Here is a 21,445-nt window from a genome sequence, read left to right as displayed (position 1 = left end):
TTTGACTTTGTTGTCTTCTTCTGGCTGTATGTTTTGGTCTTCTTTGTCACCAAAAAAAAGATTCAGGAGTCTGAGTCTGCATCAATTTTCACTGCCTGTTCATGTTCCCAGCTAACTACTTGACCTTTGAGCTTTTTGTCAGGGTATGACTGCTTGTAGAGTAGAGAGTGCTGTGTCCCAAGCTTGAGGGGCTGCACTGCGATTTTCAGAACTACTTCTCCTCCACTGTCACCACAAGCTCTGCCACACCAGCGCCCCTCCTTCCCCAAAAACCGCCAACCAGGATTGTGACCCATATCCAAGCAGGGCAAAGCAAGCCCTGCACTTCTGCTCTGGTCTGTTGCTTGATTCCTCCCACTGTGTGAGCCAGGGTCTCCAGAAGCAGCTGACACTGAACCTCTGGAAGCAGCTGCAGGAGCTTCCTGCTGCTACTGCTGCCACCACTGCCACACCACCTCTGCCACCCCCAGAGTTTGGGCTGGACCCACTCTAACCCTATCTAGCAGTTTTCCCCCTAACCTGCTCCATGGTCTTTGGTATTTGTGGTTTGAGAAATTTGGTTAACTCCTACAGCATATCCTAAGACCTGCTCCTGTTGACTCCCGGTCTAGTCTGTCCAGGTGCAGCCCATGCTAGGCTGCAGTCCACTCCCAGCTCCGTGAGATAGGGCTGTCCCAGGGACCATCCAGGCCGTCCTGGCCTGGAGACCTGCTTTCCTCTGCTGTTTTGTGGGTTCTGCAGCTCTAGAATTTGTTCAGAGCCGTTTTTTACAGGTATTTGGAGGCATTTGCAGGAGAGCTTAAGCAAGTCCCTGCTTTCTAGCTGCCGTCTTGGCTCTCCCCCTCCTGAATCTGCAAGATATATTTTAATGTTTCAGTTACACTCTGTCCCTACACCCTGGGCTCTTATAGGAGAGCTTTTGCATTATCTTGCCTATATCCAGGAATCCACCTTGCTTTCTAACCCTTTCTAAACAATGCTACCAAGTATCTTATTTATATATTGTCTTGACCCATCAGAATGTAAACTCTTTGAGGGCAGGGCCTGTTTTGCTTGTATTTGTATACCCAGCATTTAATACAGGCCTGGCTGCAAGTGGTCAATAAAGTCCTTATCCATCTTTTAGAGAAAGTGAAGGATCTAGGAGAATACCTTTGTACTGTTACACTTAAAAAACAGAATGAAATGTTTCTTCAAAGATTGGAAGAAGTGCTTCATGGAGAAACAAAAAGGCAGAAATAATCAGAAGTGGCATTTAGTTTATCACCAAGACTTGGTTACAGACTGTACTAAGCCCCTGGGTGAGAGTTTAGATCTGCATATTAACCTGCACATTAACTGCACAACTTGGCAGTAGGTAGGGGCCAAAATTAAAATAGGCTAAACTTCTTGGGGCTCCAGATAGGTTAGACTAGAGACAGACTGGCAATGGTTGGTTGCTGCGGGTCACGTGACAAACAGGAGAGTGCATATTGGTAAACCAACATTATTTCAAGGACCGCCTGAAATCCTTTTGTGGGCCTTATGTTGCATAGGCCTGTTCTATACCATTAGCCTCTCTGAACTCATTTCCCTGCAGTGTGGACCATTGTCCCAACCTACACTTGTTTTCTAGTTCTGAACTCGTCACCTATAGTGTCCCTCCTCTGCCTCCCCATAGCAGTGGCGAAATTGGACTTAATGATGGGAGGCCAGGCTATATGTTGTACAGGCCTGGTTTAGATAAAGTCCAGGATCTTTACCCTCACGGGGCTTAACATCATGGTAGAATTCTGATATTTTGTATATCACTTCATAGATAAATATGTATCACCCTGAAATTGTGGCTTTTTCATATCTAATATCTTTTAGGTAATCTGTAACATTGCTGTTAGTGTCCTTTGATGCTCTTGTGATATCAGGTTTTGGTCATACTTTTCTAGATTTTAAGGAAACGAAGAACAGAAGTGACTCTCTTCTGTGGTTTCATTAGTGGTTTGGTTAGAACCAGAAGCAGGACTTGTTAGAAGTACGGTGATCTGAGAATAGTTTCATTGTGCTATTAGCTAAATTAGGGTGGCATTGTAGAAAATGACAGTTCAATTCTTTGTCTTACTATACCAAGAAATATCTTAGTTATAGTGGTGATTGCTTTTAAAATGAATATCCTTGTCATTGTGAAGATGACATGGGGATGATGGTGCAATGTATGTTGGAAAATAAAGTTTAGGATTATAAAATGAGAAGCTAAAATTTGGTAGACTATTCAGAAGCCTTGTGCCTATAAATCATGACTACATGACTTTCTTTAAGAAGAGACTATTAGACACCAGATGACACTTCAAAAGTGAAACTGACAGTATCTTAATAATAATAATAATAATAATTAGCATTTCTGTGGCATTTACTATGGGCCAGACACTGTGCTAGGCACTTTACAATTATTAACTCATTTACTCCTCACAACAACCTTGGTAGGTAGGTGCTGTTACTAGCTCCATTTTATGGAGGAGGGAGGGCAGGGAGGCAGGCAGAGGTTAAGTCCAGAGTCCTGCAGCTAGTAAGTATCTCAGGTTACATTTGAACTCATATTTTCCTAACTCCAGACCTGTCACTTTATCTACTGCATATCAGATAATTACCTTTAAAAAAAAAAACACCAAACTTTTTCTTAAATTGACAAGCATCTATTTTCTGCTAACCTTATTGGAAAAAAAAAAAACAAAACCCAAATCCTTGTAACATACATAGTTTAACATAAAAAGAAAAGCAAGTTCTGTGAAATTATATAAGTGTATCTATTTCCTCTATAAAATGCACGGACATACTAAGTATGGAAATACTGATACTAAATACTAATTTTATTTGGTTTGTAAAATTTGGAATAAAAAAGATGAAACAATATTGTGTCTCTTTCTGCATGTCAGGAGAGGTGAGAGAGTAGCATACTTCACCATGGGTTTGGTCACTGCATTAATCAGAGTGTTTAAGTCTTTCACAGTTAGATAAGTGAGCTCTTCCTAATGTGGGAGTTGTTTCAGAATTCATTGTTTCTGTGCAGTTGGACCGTTGGCTAGTTAGAACAGAAGTTAAAAACATTAAAAGACAGGATAAAAATGAGAAGAATATGGAGAAGCTTTTTTAAACTGACATTCAGACAAGCTGTCGGTGGTTGAAAAATTGGAATTGGACAAAGGCAAAAATGCTGACCTTGATTATCACCGTTTCATGATCAAGCTTATCAGTAATAAACCAGTGTGCGTAAGAAGAGGGCCAGAAAGCTGCAGAAATTGCCTTAGTAACACAGTCTTTTTGCAAAGTGGAAAGTATGACAACCAAAGGAAATCCTAATTTTGAATAAAAACTTTTATAAAACTCCATGGAGGAAGGTGACAAAAGATCATCTAATTTCACTTTATAAAACTACATAGTGATAGAAATGAACACAAGTTTGCAAAAAGCTAGACATTAGACTCCATGAAATTTTAGTAACCCAAGAGCATTAATAGATGAAATTGACAGGACAATAGATATCAAATAGAACAGTTTTGTACACTCATATATTGAGGGTAGCTTTGATTAACATATGTGAAAGGAGTTAGCATGGCTTTGCCAAAAATCTATAGTGGACCACATCTTTACAGTATCACTGTCAACCAAAAGGTGTAGAGAGTATAGGATCCAGCTACATGTGTTTATGGATTAGCCCCCTTGCCTTTAAAAAGGGGTTTGGGGAGGGGGCAATTTGAGGGGCAGTGGGAAGACTCAGGGATTTTCCTCAGTAGCGTAAAACATGTTTAGATTTTTTCTTCTTAAGGAATCCCTCATACATATGTTAAGCCCATAAAAGATTCCTTGATAAATGCAACCAGAGAGAGAATTCTCTTGTTACCTCCTCGTTGTATTAATTTCAAGTAAGAAGGCATAAAATAGATACACATATTCATACTAAAAATGATCATTGTCCTGAGAGATCACGAGTGGGGTCCAAATAGATCAGATATTCTTAACTTTTTTTTTTGTCATAAACTCCTTTTACACACTGGAAAATCCTTCTCAGAATGTTCTTAAATGTCTAGAATTACAAAGTACACTAATTATAGTGAAATATAGTTATCAAAATATTTTTTAAAACAGGTTCATGGACCTTAGGTTAAGTACCCTTGCTTTAAGTGGTAGAATCTGCCAGATATTCCTGTTCATAGACACTGCTATACTGAATGCATCTAGTCCCAGAACATTATAAGACCTTTTCTCAGAGATCCATGATTATTCAACATAGGCTTAATAATCCATATAGGAAAAACTAATTGGGTAAAAAATGCCTATTGTGCAGATTTTGACTTGTAGTTGGAAGGCCAGTCTATTTAATTAGCATGTCAGTATATATATATGTCTACCATAGACACTACAGATTGATTATGAATTGATTAGGAGGAATAAAGGGGGCTCAGTAGCATTTAGGAAATTGTGCAGTACTTTTCTAGATTCCAAACTGCACCACAGCACAGTAGTCTGGCTTTTTGACATGGATGTTCTGTGAAATGATTCTGTATTGTATAAATCTTAGAATACCATCAACCTAGAATCAGAGTTAGACGTTAACCCCTAATGAGATGCGTAGTGGGAGCAAATAAGCTAAAGTACATTTCAAATGACTAATGCAAAAGAATTGCCATTAGGAATATTATCCTGCAAATATAAGATCATATTTGATAAGAAAGAATTTGCTATGTGCCAGGCACTGTGCTAAACAATTGGGACTACAAAAACACAAGATAGAAGATCAGAAAATGTTGTGGGGTGATTACATGTTGAGAGCAGGGGGATAACAGATGGACAGTTTAAGTGGCAGCACTGATATCCATGAAAGGGAAAAAGGCCTCTAATATGTTGATTAGATTGATTAGGCATATGTATGGGTGTATATGAATAAGAACACGGCAGCCAGTTGGCACAGTGGATTGGGTGCCTATCCTGAAGTCAGGAAGATTCATCTTCCTGAGTTCAAATCTGGCCTCAGATACTCAATAGCTATGTGACCCTGGGCAAGTCACTTAACCCTGTTTGCCTTAGTTTCCTCACCTGTATAATGAGCTGGGAAGGAGATGGCAAACCACTTCAGTATCTTTGCCGAGAAAAGCCTAAATGAGATCACAAAAAATCAGACATGACTGAACAACAACAACAACAACAAAGAAGAACCACACTGGATAAATAGGTGTAGATAGATAGCAGTTTGTACCAAGGGCAGGAATACCTGTATTGATGAAATCATTGATCCACTGAAATAGCTTTAAGTAGTTTTTTTTTTTTAAGACTAATTTTCTGATGATTTTTTGCATGTATTTGAAATGTTCTGGCTAGTTAAAGTGGAAAGATGAAATGTTTGACCAGATATGGCATATTTACACAATAATTCAATAAAATGGTTTGCTTGTTCCTTGTAGAAAGGATCTGTTTTTTAAAAAAAAAAAAAGCATAAAATGACCAGAACTTTTTTATAATAAGTTAGAGAAGTCAAATGAATCTGTTTCTTAAAATATGCACTTTTTTTCTTGAAGCAGTTTGCTCAATAATCCTTTTTTTTAAATACCTTTTTTTCTAGTAGTCATTAAGACCAGCCCTTCAGTTGGGCTCCTTTTTCCAATGTGTCGTAATCATTCATATTTACACTTAAATGTGGATGGAAAAATTCATTTCCCAGAGTAAAAAAGGAAGGAGAAGGTAGGCAGAAATTAGGTCCAACATTAAACTACATATTACATTCTACCTTTCTTGTAACGGACTTAGTTTCTTGTCTCTTCATTCAGCCTAAAATCAAATGACAGATCTCAGTCATTAGTGTTAAAGACAGATAAATGATTCCAAATGGAAAAAAAAGTGTGCATCAAAATATGGTTATTGTTAGTGCTTACTGAATGTGTATTTTATTCATTCAGCAGATATTGAGAGTCACAAAAAGATTAGTAAGACAATGGCTTATGCCTTGAAAGATTGAAGGGGGCAGCTAGGTGGCACATTAGATAGAAGCACCAGCCTTGAAGTTAGGAGGACCTGAGTTTGAAATAGGCATTAGACTCTTGACACTTGTTAGTTGTGTGACCCTAGGGAAGTCACTTAACCCCAATCACCTTGCCAAAAAAAAAAAAAAGGAGTTTATGATGTAGTGGCAGAAGTGTAATGTGAACAAATAACCAGTGTGTGGCATTTTGTGTGATGATAATCGTAAGATTCATCAGAGTGCAGGAGGTAACATTTGAGAATAATTATATGTATAATGCCTTAAAGTTTTGATAAAACTTTATATATTTCATATAATCCTCACAACGACCTTGTGATATGTAGGTACTGTAGAAGATATTAGCTATATTTTTATAGATGAGGAAACAGACTCGGAGAGATTAGGTAATATTTCTGTGGTCTCAGATTAGTCAGTGAGGCAGGATCCAGCACTGTACTACCTACCCCTCATTGGTGCATAAGTACTGACAGGTGGAGCTTGGAGCAAAGGGAGGGAAAAAAAGGATGGTGGCAGAGTAATAGGGAGTGACATGATCAAACCTATTCTATTTTAGGAAATTCACTTCGGCAGTAGTGTGAAGGATGAATGGAGAGGGGAGAACTTAAGGCAGGGATACCAATTAGGAGGCTATTGCAGTGATCCATGCAGGAGGTGTTGAGGGCCTAGATTAAGGTGTTAGCTGTGTGAGTTAGTGAGAAGGGGTTGAATGCAAGAGGTGTTGAGGAGATAGAAATGACAAGATTTGACAAATGATTGGATATATCGCTTGAGTGAGAGCAAAAAGTCAAGGATCATATCAAGAATGCAAATCTGGGTAACTAAAACATGGCTTTGGGACAAATTATGAAGCTTGTGTGAATATTTTTTCGCTAAGTAAAGAGGAGTAACTCAATCAGAATTGTACTTCAGGTAATTTAATGTGTCTAGGATGGATTAATGGCGGAGCACTACCTAGAGCAGAGATTCTTAAGTTTTCTTGGGTCATTAAATTCTTTAGCAATCTATGGACTCCTTCTCAGAGTATGCAAAATAAAAACATAGGATTACCAAGGAAACCAATTATATTGAAATAGTTGTGAAAATATTTTTAAGGACTCGGCAGGGCGGAGCCAAAATGGCGGCTGGAAAGCAGGGACTAGCATGAGGTCCCCGCCAAGTCCCTCCAAAAACCTATAAAAAATGGCTCTGAACCAGTTCTAGAACTGCAGAACCCACAAAGTGGCGGAGGGAAGCAGGGCTCTAGCCCAGGACAGCCTGGATAGTCTCTGGGTAAGGTCTATCCTGAACGGAGCTCGGAGCAGAGCTGTGCAGAGCAGAGCCCAGCGTGGGCAGCGCGGACCAACCAGACCAGGAGCTGAGTGGAGCATGCTCTCTTGCCCTGAATCAGTGAGCTGCAGCAGTTACCAGACTTTTCAACCCACAAACACCAAAGACAACAGAGTAGGTTAGTGGGAAAAGCTGCTGGGGATGGGGATAGAGTTTGCAGTTCAGCCACCGCCCTGGGGGCAGCGGAGGTGGGGCAGCTACAGAACTACAGCTGCAGTTATTATTAAAAGGACATGGTATTTGGTGGCTGTGATCAAAGTAAGTTGTAACTTCTAGGGTCCCTTTCTCAAATTTAAGCCAATTCCACAAAGTTTATTAAGATGTTAGTGACAGGCCAAGATGACGGCTGGAAAGCAGGGACTAGCGTGAGCTCCCCGCCAAGTCCCTCCAAAAACCTGTAAAACATGGCTCTGAACCAATTCTAGAACTGCAGAACCCACACAACAGCAGAGGGAAGCAGGGCTCCAGCCCAGGACAGCCTGGATAGTCTCTGGGTAAGGTCTATCCCGCACGGAGCTGGGAGGAGAGCAGAGCCCAGCATGAGCGGCGTGGACCAACCAGACCAGGAGCCGGGCGGAGCGTCCCCTAGCACACTGAATCAGTGAGCTGCAGCAGTTACCAGACTTCTCAACTCACAAACACCAAAGGCAACAGAGAAGGTTAGTGGGAAAAGCTTCGGGAGTGGAAGGAGTTTGTGGTTTGGCTACCGCCCCAGGGGCAGCGGAGGTAGGGCAGCTACAGAAGTACAGCTGCAGTTGCTTCCGGCCCCAGGCCCACCTGATGGGAGGAATTAAGTGGCAGATCAGAGCAGGAGTGAAGAGCCTGCTGAAGATCTAAGTCCAGTCCGGGTTGGGGGGTTCTTGGGGAAGGAGGAGTGCTGGTGTGGCAGAGCTGGTGCATCCCCCCCAAACGTGGAACATAGAACTCTTTAGTCTACAAGCAGTCATACCCCACTGAAAAATTCAAGGGTCAAGTTAGCTGGCTGGGAATATGGCCAGGTAGTGAAAACGCACCCAGATTCAGTCTCAGACTTTGGATTCTTTCTTTGGTGACAAAGAAGACCAAAACATACAGACAGAATAAGTTAACAAAGTCAAAGAGCCTACAACAAAAGCCTCCAAGAAAAACATGAACTGGTCCCAGGCCATGGAAGAGCTCAAAAAGGATTTGGAAAAGCAAGTTAGAGAAGTAGAGGAAAAATTGGGAAGAGAAATGAGAAGGATGCGAGAAAACCATGAAAAACAAGTCAATGACTTGCTAAAGGAGACCCAAAAAAATAATGAAAAATATACTGAAGGAAACAACACCTTAAAAAATAAACTAACTCAAATGGTAAAAGAGCTCCAAAAAGCCAATGAGGAGAAGAATGCCTTGAAAGGCAGAATTAGCCAAATGGAAAAGGAGGTTCAAAAGATCACTGAAGAAAATACTACCTTAAAAATGAGATTGGAGCAAGTGGAAGCTAGTGACTTGATGAGAAGTCAAGATATTATAAAACAGAACCAAAGAAATGAAAAAATGGAAGACAATGTGAAATATCTCATTGGAAAAACCACTGACCTGGAAAATAGATCCAGGAGAGATAATTTAAAAATTATTGGACTACCTGAAAGCCATGATCAAAAAAAGAGCCTAGATATCATCTTTCAAGAAATTATCAAGGAGAACTTCCCTGATATTCTAGAGCCACAGGGCAAAATAGAAATTGAAAGAATCCATCAATCGCCTCCTCAAATAGATCCCAAAAAGAAATCTCCTAGGAATATTGTCACCAAATTCCAGAGCTCCCAGATCAAGGAGAAAATATTGTAAGCAGCCAGAAAGAAACGATTTGAGTATTGTGGAAACACAATCAGAATAATCCAAGATCTGGCAGCTTCTACATTAAGAGATTAAAGGGCTTGGAATATGATATTCCAGAGGTCAATGGAGCTAGGATTAAAACCAAGAATCACCTACCCAGCAAAACCAAGTATGCTCCAAGGCAAAATATGGATTTTCAATAAAATAGAGGATTTTCAAACTTTCTCAGTGAAAAGATCAGAGCTGAACAGAAAATTTGACTTTCAAACGCAAGAATCAAGAGAAGGATGAAAAGGTAATCAAGAAAAAGAACAGGAAAAAGAAATGGCAAGGGACTTATTAAAGTTGAACTGTTTTGTTTACATTCCTAAGTGGAAAGATGATGTGTATGATTCATGAGACCTCAGTATTAGGGTAGATGAAGGGAATATGCATATATATATGTTTATGTATATACATGTATAAGTGAATGTGTGTGTATGTATATATGTATGTGTATATATATTAGAGAGAGAGAGAAAGAGAGAGAGAGAGAGAGAGAGAGAGAGAGAGAAAGAGAGAGGGCACAGGGTGAGTTGAAGATGAAGGGAAGATATCTAAAAGAAATAAAATCAAATTAAGGGATGAGAGAGCAATATTTTGAGAGAGGGAGATAGGGAGAGATAGAATAGGGTAAATTATCTCGCATAAAAGTGGCAAGAAAAAGCGATTCTGTAGGAAGAGAAGAGAAGGCAGGTGAGGGGGGAATGAGTGAATCTTGCTCTCATCAGATTTGACCTGAGGAAGGAATACCATACATACTCAATTGGGTATCTTACCCCACAGGAAAGAAGAAGGAAGAAGATAAAAAAAGGGGTGATGATAGAAGGGAGGGCAGATGAGGGTGGAGGTAATCAAAAACAAACACTTTTGAAAGCGGACAGGGTCAAGGGAGAAAATTCAATAAAGTGGGATAGGTTAGGAAGGAGCAAAATATAGTTAGTCTTACACAATATGAGTATTGTGGAAGGGTTATACATAATGATACACATGTGACCTATGTTGAATTTCTTGACTTCTTAGGGAGGGTAGGTGGGAAGGGAAGAGGGGAGAGAATTTGGAACTCAAAGTTTTAAAAACAGATGTTCAAAAACAAAAAAAAAAAGTTTTTGCATGCAACTAGGAAACAAGATACACAGGCAATGGGGCGTAGAAATTTATCTTGTCCTACAAGAAAGGAAGGGTAAAGGGGATGGGAGGGGAGTGGGGTGACAGAAGGGAGGGCTGACTGGGGAACAGGGCGACCAGAATATACACCATGTTCGAGTGGGGGAGGAGGGTAGAAATGGGGAGAAAATTTGTAATTCAAACTCTTGTGAAAATAAATGCTGAAAACTAAATATATTAAATTTTAAAAAAAAGATTTTAGTGACATCTGTGATTAGCTTGGGGTCATAAGAGAGAGTAAGTCCTCATACCCTGTTGTTTAAAAGTTCAGGTGCTGAAAACTTACAGAAAGATGTGGCTGTGAATTTCATGTGGTGAAAAGGCAATTTGGGTTTAGAACTGCCCTGGAAGTGAAGGAGCACTAAGAATGACTTGTATGCAAGAAATGTTCTAACAGCATGATAAAAAAATTTGTCGGGTTGGAAAGGAGGTAGGCCAGTCATGTAAGTTGTAATAGTTGGACGGATTGAGTGTTTCACTGTTTTCCATGAAATGTTAAAAGAACCAGAGGAAAGTCTGTCTCCACCAAGTCTGATGACTCTTTCCTAGAGGACTTACAGAAAGACATGCAGAGATGAAAAGGCATGTGTTGCACACAAGTAGAGTGAATGTTTACATTTATAAGATCATGGATCCATTGGAGTAGAAGTATTCTCAGTTGAATTATGTCTTTTATAAGTCAGATGTAACCCTTCTCCATAGGAACTGAAACCATGAGTCCTGAGCACACCTTTTAGGCCTCATCTATCCATATTGTACATTCATTTGGAGCTGAAATCCATGTTCCCCAAACTGGACTATTAGATGAATTTGTAAACATCCAGAAGCTGCTGCCAGACTGTTTTTATGTACGAATTTGATCATCTCAATCCCAGGCTTAAAAATCTTCAATAACTTATTACTGTCTCCCAAATAAAGTTTAAACTTCTTTGCCTAACATTTCAAGCCCTCCCATGATTTCCAGTTTGGTATAGCAGATAGCAGGCCTTGGCAAACTGGAGCTAGGAAGACCTTCCAAGTCCCATAACTGGGAAAATGACCTTGGATAAGTCATTAAACTTCTCAGTGCTCTAGGCAACTTTCTTAAGGCTGAGTTGCAGAGAAGGTGCTCACTGGCGTTGGTATAGACTGGAGTCTGTCGTGGAGTTCCTTATAGCAGTGAAATAACAGATTCAGTCAGTATCCTTTATTCCCTATATTCTATCTAAATTATATTCATTGCTGTTGTCTGAACATACCCTGGGCTTTCCTGCTTCTGTGTCTTTGCTGTTCCCTTGGCCTGGAATGATCTTTTCCTTCTTTGCCTGTTTAATCCTTTATTCTTCTTTTAAAACCCATCTCCCATTCTGCCTCCTTTTGCAATATTCCTTGTCTACTTTTCATATTATAAATTCAGATTTATGATGTGACAATTTTTTTGATCCCAAGTACCCAGATTGATGCCTGATAAACCTATGAGGCAGGAAAGAACAGTAGGTATTTAGTGCCTATTATTTTTAAAGTACTATGATAGGCACTGGGCATAAGAAGACATGGAGAAAAAACCCAAGAAGTCTTTGACTTCAAGGAGCTTAAGTTCTGTTTGGAGGACACGTGTGTGTGTGTGTGTGTGTGTGTGTGTGTGTGTGTGTGTGTGTGTAGTGGAAAATTTATACAGTCAAATAAATACAAGGTAGTTTGAAAACAGTGAGCATATTGAGTAATGGGGAATCAGTAATCAAGGTAGGCTTTGCCTTGAGGTAAGCCTTGAAGGAAGATAAGGATTTGAGAGGGGAATACATTCTAAGCACTGAGAATGGCTTGTCCAATGTAAGGAATTAAATGGTGATAAAATCTTTGATTTGTTCAATAACTAGTACATAGTCCAATAACTAGTACATAGTCACACAGCACAGTACGTTGACTGGAACATACGGGAAATAAAACTACCACAATTTTCTTAGTAAATTAGTAGTCTTTAATTTACTAAAATTATTGGAATTGGAGAGTCCCAATAGGTAGCTTAGGGACTTCAAAGATTTTGTCACAGCTTTTGTAAAAAATTAGAGATTTGCTTCATATAAGGTCTCCTCTAGTTTTCAGTAAATCATGCTTTATTCAAAATTCTTACTATGATCAAGGGAAGGTGAGTGTAGTTTTTTAAAATGTCAACTACTTTAGTTTCTGAAGGGTTTTTTCATATACAGTAGCTGATAGGGAAATAGAGTATTTGCAGAATGAAATAAAAATAAATATTGCATGATCAAGTGAAGTGAGGCATGAGATTATTTTTGTTTTGGGACAGAATACAGGAAGAAATCAGTATTTCAGGAATGATGGAATGTTTTGTCTGAAAAGTGCTAAAGAAGACTGAGATAAGTAGAGATGGCTTCGTAGATTTAATGCAACAAGCATTTATTGAGGACATTCTATATATATATGTATATATTCTATATATAACATAACAAAATAATAATAAAATCAGTCACTATAACTGAATGGCGTTCGTATTTTAGAGTTTACCCCCCACAACAATCAATCCTTTGAGGTAGGTATTCCTCACTTTAAATGCTGTGATTTGTTAATATGGGTGATTTCCTTTATTAGTACAAGTTTCTGTCCTTTTATGTATTAGTAGATGGTCTTTGAGAATTTCAGTGATCAAAAACTTCAGTATTTTCTGGCCTTTATTGTATTGAGTTTCTTGAAACCTAGCCTGACTGGCCCTGGGACAAGACACATAAGCCTTTCCAGCTTTTCAGGACCTACCAGACCTTGGGCTTTGCTTTGCTGGTTTAGCCTTTGTCGTGATAAAGCCTTAGAGGAGGAATATGTTGTAAGAGATAAGTACTACGAGTACTAGTATTCCCATTTTACAAATTTGGAATGCCAGGCTCTTGAAAGTTAATTAATTTGCTGATGTATACAATGTACTGTATGTGGTAGGCACAATGGGAAATACAAAAGTGCAGACAATAGTGTATTTTGATCCTTAAGAAACAGGTGGAATAAGAACTGAAAAAGAAAAGAGAATAGTCAGATGAACTGCAGAAATGTAGTGTGGGTTCTATACTTCTGTTCACATTCCTGTTGAAATAATTGGGAACGTAGGCTCATTGGTAAGCTTGGGGTTTTTAATTTTTGTCTTTGCATTTCCAGCCCCTTATGTTATGGCTGACGAATTATAGGCACTTAATTAATGCCTGTTGAGTAATTGCTTAATAAATAATGTATGTCTTGACCTCAAGATCATAGACCTTGATCTAGAAGTTGTCTAGGATCCTATTTTTATAGCCAAAAGGGACTTTTAAAGATCATCTAGTCCAATCCCCATATTTTATAGATTAGCAAGCTGAGGGTAAGAGAGGCTAAATGACTTCTTATAGTCACACAGCTAGCTTTTTGAGGTTCTTTTTAGTTCACATCTGTAAAACTATTGGTTATCCAAAAGGAATTTTAGAGAGAAAAGCATTCTAGCTTTGATTACCACAGGAACAAATTTGCATTCATGCGTTTACTTTTTGGTGCATTTTACCTAATTAATATTCAGCAGTAACCTTCAACTTGTACTTTCAGTTACAGTTCACCTAATAGGTAATTTTAAAATTATTTCCATGAATCATTAGATAGATATTGAAAGAAATAATGCATAAAAATAAGATCTTAAATCCTAAGAAAAAATGTCCCTTCTATCAGACAAGTGGTTTATGTCTCCTAGAAAAAGAAGTTTCTAGAAATATTGGAGGGAAATTTTCCTGTTTTAGATGCCTGAGGTAACCTATTATAATATAGTCTAGCACGGGGTGGGGAACTTGCAGCCTCGAGTCCACATATGGCCCTCTAGGTCCACAAGTGCAGCCCCTTGCCTGAACCCAAACTTCACAGAAGAAATCCCCTTAATAAAAGGATTTGTTCTGTAAAACTTGTACTCAGTCAAAAGACCACACCCGATTATTCTAGCACATTGTTTAGGATAGTTTCTATATGAATGGAGCTATAGTAATTATTTCTCCAATCTGTGCCTAGTTAGGACCATAGGATTTTGTTAATTTTCCTTAAGTCATTTTAGTCTTTAAAAAAAAATAAAGTGGCAAAATAATTATCTGTGATCCTTCCTATGAAGCTGGTTGTTTCACCAAGAATCGTGTTAAATTGAGATAGGACTTTGAATTAGAGTGTAAATCTTTCTTTCAGCAGTTTAAATAGGCTTATACTGTGGGAAAGCAACCTGAACTAAATATTTAATATAATTTTACTTTTAGGTGAATGAAGAGCTTGTTTTGACACAGATGAACAGGGCCTATACAATTTTTCATGCTTCCAATGCATGATTCTTGGGTTTGGTGATGGCAGATTGTTGTAGCTTCTGGGGTCTGGTATAATCTGAACCATCATAATTCTTCCCTTTGGAATAAGAAAATGCTTTATTAGATATTCTTATTTTATTGGAGAATAATAATAGCATATAATTCCTTAAGGCTTGCAAAGCACTTAACATGTTTTCTCAATTGATCTTCACTATAATCCTATCAGCTAAGTGCTATTATTATCCCCATTTTTTGTATAGGAAGAAATTGAAGCTGACTTACCCAGGGTCATGAGTACATGTAGAAACTAGATGTGAATTTGGGTGTTCCTGACTTCGTCTGACTTTCTACACTTTGTGCCACCCAACACTAGGAATACAGGTATTCACAGATTTCTCTGACATCCTTTATTGAGCTTCTCTTGTGTAATTCCTCATTTGTAACATATTGCAGCCTCTTTACTCTCAGCACGTGTCCCTTCATTGCTCTTTATGCTTTCCTCGACTTAACTTCTTTGGAGACTGACTCAAAACCATGTTATCTCACTAGAAAAACATTGGTGTTTAAAATAAAAAAGATGGGATTTTATTCCAGGGAGAAGTTTGGAGTCATTAAAAAAACAATAACAAAAACTATGCAGTTTCTCAAAGGCAGCATATACTCTCCCTTTTCAATTCTGGGCCCAGCTCATTATCTGTTTGCAGTATTTGTCTAAGATATGTATTTTGAAGGATATGCTCTATAGATTGTCCATTTACCTGCTTATCATAATCTACATAATGGGTATTGTTTATACATTTACTTTTCCTTCAATGAATAATTAGGCTGAACTCTTTTGCATGATTATGGATTTTATATAGGAGACTCTACAGGGTTCTGGGACTTGAATCATCTGCAAGATGTCATATTTAAACAAGAACATCCAGAAGTCTTCACCATCTATAAAAAATACCTTTTTGATTTGGATTCTGCATTGGCTATCCCTCATGTCTGTGGCAAGCATCTTTTTATCTGTTTTATGCTTCTTGATATTAATTAATCATTTATTTGATCAATTAATTGATATTAGTGATCAGAGGATAGTCAAAGTTATTTCATTTTTATGTCTCTTAGGTAATCTTTTATGGTGACTTAACATGTGCCTTGTTGGAGGTGATTTTATTCTACCACATCAAATGTCTTAGTAGTCAGTATTATAGACTAATGTAGATAGAACAGTTTCACCTCAGCCCAGTGAAAAGTGTTAGAGGGAAAAACAAATTTAAGGAGAGCTTAGCTTAACAAAGGCATTCCAAAGGAATTGTAAGAATGTCATTAGGACAATAAATAGATGGAAAATAGAAAGAATTGTAAACATTTACTTACTATCACAAACAGTGGAACTACTAAATTTGGACTTTAATATCACATTTCAAAAAATACTGTATAAGAAATTGGAATTGATTCTGAAGAAAAAAATGGAAAAAGCATTGGATCAAACCAAGTAGATAACAGTTTTGAAGATTCTCAAGGTGTCTGAAAGAAGAGAAGATATCAAAGGCCACAAATGTGCATAATATATTTCGTTAGGTTATATTCCCTGAAGAATATTCCTTTTTCCTTTTCTTTTTTTAAAAGGAGAACATTTATTGAATTTGCAGTTATAAAGACATTTTTACTCATCACACAAACTAAGGAAAGTAAAACTTTACCAAATTTAATTTTAAAATTAACACCTATGCTTAAATACAAACTTTTAAAATAGAATGCAAAATACAGATTTTTTCACCAGCATTAGGATGTGCCTCAATATGCCCTGTGTATTTGCTCATAACAGAATTGTGGGGGAAAGCATCTGTAACAAAAAAGTGGGGAAATATCAATACCTGTTGACTTACCAGCCTACTTTCTCATCTGTTCAGAAATCTTATGAAAATAATCTAGAACTTTAATGAAGGTATGAGAAGGGAAGAGTCAGGCTTACATAGACAATATTCTAGACCACATAGGATCACATATTTAAAGTTGGCATGAACCTTAGAAGTAATGACTCATTTTACTGATGAGGAAACCTTGCCTAAGGTCACACAAGTCTAAAACAGCAGAGCTGACATTTGTGCCCAAGTCTTCTGACTCCCATTTATTTGTCAATTCTTCCTTTATTTTCATTAATATGTTTGTTATTGCAGTCAATGAGGCTTGTACCAGTTCTAGCTTTATTTAGTTTTTTTTTGGAGTTTTTAAAAAAATCTGAATCTCTTCATTGTTGTATAATTTATAATATTCATTAGTTAAAGCTTTTTTTTTCCTTTTGCTTATGTATGTATGTATGCTATGTAACTTATAGTTTGTTACTGAAAGTCTGCGCCCTCACAGGCTCAGTTTAACTAAAAGACCTTTCATAAAGTTGTTTGAATACAGTCAGATTACGCTTCCTAACTTTTCATTGATTATTCATTAAGTCAAACTTCCTGTGCTTAGATTCCCCAGCCCCATCTGTAATGTTGATTTTGCACCAAACAAGGTTTCCAGTGAGAAAATCCAAATACAGAAAGTCAAGATAGATGCCTTTTCCTCTGCCTTACAATCCATGATAAAAGTCTTCCAGACAAATAGAAAGTACTACCCTTAATGGGCTTCCTATACCAGGGAAAAGCATTCGGGGTTGCTAGAGAATCAAGCATCCTCTTTCATTCTGGGCCTCTGTCTTCCCAGGGACCTTATATAGTTTAACTGAACTCACAGACTTATTAAACCACCTTGCGTTTGAGGCCCCTTCAAGTGTGGAAAAAACTTGGGATCACATGAGATTAACTCTTCCTCTAGACAAATGCATAGGTCGAGTTTGACTAGAAGATGTAGAGAATATAGTATTGCACATTACTTCTTTGCCTTGAAACTATACATAAATAGTAAGAAGAGAAACCCTGGCTTTTAAAATATCAGTGATATTATTTTCATGCAGATATCCCTAGTGACACCAAAAAGAAGAGGAATTTTGGAAAAAGATAGAAAGGACTTTAAGAGCAGAGTTGTAGCTAAACAGAAAAATTCTTTAAAATGTAGTATTTATGTAGTTCCTCTTCTCTAAGAATCAGAAAGTTCCTTTTAAATACACGCCTCCAAATTAATATAATATATTTATATTACAGATGGGGGTGGGAAATCTGAGCACATGGACTTTGACTTAACAATGAATAATCAATGGACAAATAGGAAGCTGTGTTCTGACTGTATTCAATTAGTTGGTACATAATTTGATTTTAAAGTGATTAACCATTCCTAGAATATTAATTTTAGGGGTATGGGAACAGGGAAAAGAAAATGAATGTCTTCAGTTCTGCTTATTATTTAGAAAAAAAATCTCATTTCAGAAAATAATTTTCCTTTGTCATTCTATTGCTTATTTTCTTCTATGCTATTTAATTTTTAGTCTTAAAAATAAAGTGACTTGCCGTTTATGGGAATTTTTATTGTTCAAATGTGGGAGTGCTTTATTTTTTCTCTTTTTAAAAAATGTTTTTCCCTTTTTTTATTTGACAGGCATCTCTTTTCTTTCATACTTTCCTCCTATTCTTTAATAGTCATTTGGGTGTATTGAATAATATATTTAGCATAATTTTGCAACTAAGTCTGGGAACAGAAGTTTTAAAGTTTGTAAGTGACATGAATAATTGTATACTTATGATCACAGTTGAGAGAATACATTAATAATAGTGCTCTGAAGGGAAATGAAAAACTTAACATTGGGACACCATGAGATCTGATGGTCTACAAAGTCTATTTCTTATGTGAAGGTTAGGTCATAGATAGGTTTCCTTTTGCAATAATTGGAAATTGCTTGGGTGCTATCTGCTGTGGTGGGATATTCTTTATATTGCAATTTAATTTTGGAGGGGGAGGGGAGGAGGTTATTTGGTACTGGGAATCTGAGATTACATGGCATAATGTTTCTGGTGGGAATCCTTAAAAGAAGGATTCTCATGGCTGGTCTCATCAGGTTGTGGTGAATTGTGTAATGTAGGATCTTCCATCACCCTCACCTTTCCTTACTTTTGCAGAACTGAAATAGATCACAAACTCCACAGAAGGTGTTTGTGAATTATGTATAGGAGAAAGTAAGCCTTGTTGCTGAAGCCCAAAAGAGCAAGGAGGGAGAATAGATATGATGGTTAATATAGATGAGAGATTTCACATGCTTTCTCTGACACTTAACCAGGAATTTAGTTAATTTCCTTGAGATATTAATGATGATGATGATGATGGTGATAGAAAGTTAGTGTTGAGCACTAAAAGTTACTCTTTGGACTTCACTAATTAATCTTCCCCAACTTTCTTTGTCCTACTCTGATAGACAGCTAGGATTGGATGGAAGTAATCTTCTCATGTCTGATAAAATATAAGATACTTGGATGGGATTAAAAATCAGTCAAATGGATGTGCCCGATTTAAATACCTTTAGAGCTAAAAAATATACACCAAGGCAGCATTCTTCTTATTGGGAAGGAAAGGTGACTATACTTCAATTTGGGGATACTGTAGAAACATAACTTGGGCCAAAATGATCTTCGTTAATTACATTTCATGAAAGCATATAAATGTAGTTACTGTATATGGGATAGAAAATGAAAATTATTTTTGATACATAGACTTTATGACAATAATGATAAGTCACATTTATGTAATGCTTTAAGGCTTTTGCCAAAGCACTTTACATACATGATCTCATTTGACAGTTCTAGGTGTATCCATTTCTTTCTATGGAGAACATTTTCCTGCCCTGCTAACTCCCCCTACTCGCAAACAAACAAAAAAGTTGAGTAACCTGGATGATATAAAGTAGTGATCCTGAGATCTAGCCTCACAAGTTTCATGTAGCTGATTCTTGTTCACCCTGCTCTTAAATCTCTCATTTCTGGATTAGAATATGTTATTTTACATTCTAAAGGATTACAGACAAAGTTAACATTTTCTTTTTTGACTTTTTACATGTATTGGTTGGTATTCAGAATGTGAATTGGTAGTTTCAATGGTATTAAAGCCATGCCAAGAAGGTATATTTGCATGGTTCTTTGCTTTTATTGTAGACTAGGAGGTTCTCAATGAGGGCAAAACTTCATAGGTGGGTGATAGTAAAAGTTGACATTTATATAATACTTTGAATTTTATAAGGTAATCTAAAATTTCAAGACCTTGTTCCTTAAAACTGTATTATAAAGACCAGGCTTTCTTGTTATCTCATTCTTCATTTCTTCCAGGGAAACTTTGATGGAAAAAAAAAAGTCATATAATCAAGCCTAATTAATTTGGACTCTGCTAATTAAGAATTTGTTTTAACTAGGACCGAATTGAAATTACCCTGTATAGTGAATAAGAAAAAGTTAATACGCAGATGCTATAAAATTTTAAAGTTTTAAAACTAAGCAACAAACTGATTTTTAAGTACTCTGTAGTACTTGAGAAGCACTGTTGACTTGTAATTGATATTCTAATTACAAATCATTAATTAATTTTCCATAAGGAGGCTAGTCAGCCTTTGTCAGTACTTTGTTAGACTAATTGTTGGTATATTCAATTCAATTCAGTATATTCAAAAAGATATTCATTATATTCAAAAGTAGAGTGACAGTACTTCCTTAAAATATTGATTGATTTGTCACTAATTCAGCTAGGTTTTTCCCTCAAAATGAATGCAATTTAATGAAAGTTAATCACCTACTAAGTGTAGCATGAGTGGCAGGGAGACCATACTTGATCAGGAGCGGGCCTCAAAGCAGGACTTATTAAATTTTTGTGCTCTTGACCCCTTCAGCACTTAAACTGTGGGGGCCCCCACAGTTTAAGAAGTGCTGGGCTAGAACATACATTATGGGGAGCAGAGTTGTATGAAACGAGGCTCAGAAGATAGGGTGATGCAACATCAGAGGTCTTTGAATCCCAGGCAGAACAGTTAGCACAACTCTGTAGTCACAAGGGAGCCATTGAAGATTTCCAACTAGAGAGGAATAATGGTGCCTATAAAGTATATTTGATTTTATTTAGATTTCAGTTATTTTCCTGTACTTCAAGGAGGTATGGGTATTTCTTCTGTGGATTCTGAACACAGTTCTTCTAAAATTTATTAGGGCTGAAAAATTAATCACTGTTGGATTTTTTTGTTTCCTTATTTGAGTGATGACCTGTTTTATTTCTCCTACATACTAACATATGCAAAACATAACTTTTCAAATTTATTAATTTAGCTGACATTTAATATTTTGCTTGGTGTTGTATGGGCATACAAGAAAGTAAAACATGGGCTGTGCTCTAAAGGAGCCTGTGATCTAGTATAGGAAATAAATTTAAGTAACTACCATATAAAGAGACATGGCAGTGAAAAGAAAAGAACATCTACTAAGGAATGAGGACTCTGGATTTTGGTCCTTTCTCTAACATTGAACACTCTGTGATCTTGAATAGGACACTTTACCCATCTATACCTTGAAATGTCTACAAAATGAGTTAGATGTATAATCCAAGGGATCCAAAAGAGGGAAAAGGTCTCAGTGTACAAAAAATATTTGTAGAAGCCCTTTTTCGATTTTACCAAAGATCTGAAAACAAAGGGGTTGCTCGTTAATTGGGGAATGAATGAGCAAATTGGGGTTGTAACAGAGATATTACTCTGTGAGAAACAACTAAAGAAATGGTATCTGAGAAGACTTTTTTTACTAAGCAATACAGAGTAAAATGAGCAGAACCAGAAGAACAAGTTACACGATGACAAAAGCATTGCAGAGAAAAATATCTTTGAAAGACTTAAGCTTTCGACACAATGACCAATCATGATTCTAGGGGCCCA

The 21,445-nt window shown here is 37.2% G+C and overlaps 1 protein-coding gene across 3 annotated transcripts in view; it reads left to right on the top strand.

The window, feature by feature from the left end:
- The window catches only part of TLK1 (tousled like kinase 1), a 165,659-nt gene that overhangs the window by 25,497 nt on the left and 118,717 nt on the right, over window positions 1–21,445 (top strand). Inside the window, exon 2 of one of the 3 annotated variants that reach the window (XM_036744609.1) lies at window positions 14,886–15,006. The exons of the other annotated variants lie outside the window; for them this stretch is intronic. The gene's annotated coding sequence lies outside the window, so the exon portion shown is untranslated. The remainder of the gene's footprint in view (window positions 1–14,885; window positions 15,007–21,445) is intronic. 3 annotated transcript variants of the gene reach the window in all.

Source organism: Trichosurus vulpecula, chromosome 2, assembly GCF_011100635.1.
Source record: "Trichosurus vulpecula isolate mTriVul1 chromosome 2, mTriVul1.pri, whole genome shotgun sequence".
Classification (NCBI taxonomy): Eukaryota; Metazoa; Chordata; class Mammalia; order Diprotodontia; family Phalangeridae; genus Trichosurus; species Trichosurus vulpecula.
The sequence above is the reverse complement of the archived record's forward strand: the minus strand, read 5'-3'. Positions and strand labels throughout refer to the sequence as shown.